Raw genomic sequence first — 1468 nt, 5'->3', positions numbered from 1 at the left:
AGCGCCAGACGTGGATGGCTGTGTGCGTCTGAGCTCCGTCTTGAAGACATATCTTTACTACTGCTAACGTTAACCTCCTCATCATCAGAAGTCATTCGTAGCAAGTGGCGAGATGGACAAATTTATTAAGAAAGCGGCGTCCATACACGCCGCCAAAGAATCCAAATTGGCGCCGGCCTCACAGCTTGAGCCTGAGGATGAAAGCCAGGATAATGCAGAGAGAGAAAGCGACTCCGAAGATACAGGAAGCCGCCTAAACCTCCCGATTTCGAGGAAATATCTGAAGTCAGCCCTAACCAAAGCTTTAGAACCGCTGGTAAGCGAATTGTCCTCCATGTGCCAAGATATCAGACATATTGGGGGCAGGGTGGAAGACCTAAAAAATGCACAAACCGCCATGCTAGAATTTCAATTGGCTGCTTCAAACAGCCTTCACTCAGTGCAAAATCATCTTAACTCCATGCATGCCGCACTGGAGGACCAGGAGAATCGGGGTAGGAGGAATAACTTAAGATTCTGGGGCCTGTCAGAGTCTATACTTACCGCCAAAATACCTGAGGCGATACTGGCCCTGTGTGAACAGCTTCTGGGTCCGGAACACCCCGTCCCGAAAATTGAAAGAGCCCATAGGGCCCTCCGCCCAAAACCTAAACCATCTGAGCCGCCCAGGGATATAATTTGCCGCTTCTTAAACTTCCAAGATAAGGAAGCCATTTTAGAATGTGCCAGGAAGCTACAAGAAGTGTTGTTCAGAGATCAACGAATCCACATCTACCAGGATTTGGCTCCTGTCACCTTGAAAAAGCGCAAAGCGCTCAAGCCCCTGACAGAGTGGCTCATTCACCATAAAATCCTTTATCGCTGGACTTTCCCATTCGGCCTCTCATTCCTTTACAAGGGGACCCGGATCACGATAAGAAGCCATGCTGACTTAGAGCAAGCTTTTCAGCACTTGGAGATTCCCTGTATGGATATCGAAAATTGGGACTTTATTCAAGATGTCGCCTCCCTACCAGAAGTTCCTAAACCGAACCCCTTTGAGCCCAGGAGGACCCCAAAAGCCCATCGCCAGAGAAAGAAGACTAATTCCCTAACACCTAGACGTCTCTCCACGGACATTTTCTGATTTTTCCTTTCCAATTACAGTCGCCAAATTGATGGGCATATCCCGGTGAAGAGGAGGAAGATGTGGATCCATTCTTTTCATCCATGAGTATCTGATGCACTGGACTTCAGTTTCGCTCCCTTCTTTTTCTCCTTCTTCTTCTCCCCCTTTTTTTCCTTATACCCCCCCCCCCTCCCCCAATCTCGTCTCTTACCTCTTCTCAGGGATATCCGTAAGGTTGTGCACGGTAGAGGGAGGACTCTAGTATATAACTTTACATAGAGCCAGTTCTGGCCTTAATCCACCAGTCCTCTCCTGCCTGACACACACTGTTTATGCTTGAATTGCCGGTAGTTCCAGGGC

The sequence above is a fragment of the Bufo bufo genome, chromosome 6 (genome assembly GCF_905171765.1).
Source record: "Bufo bufo chromosome 6, aBufBuf1.1, whole genome shotgun sequence".
Classification (NCBI taxonomy): domain Eukaryota; kingdom Metazoa; phylum Chordata; class Amphibia; order Anura; family Bufonidae; genus Bufo; species Bufo bufo.
This window is presented reverse-complemented; position numbering follows the sequence as displayed.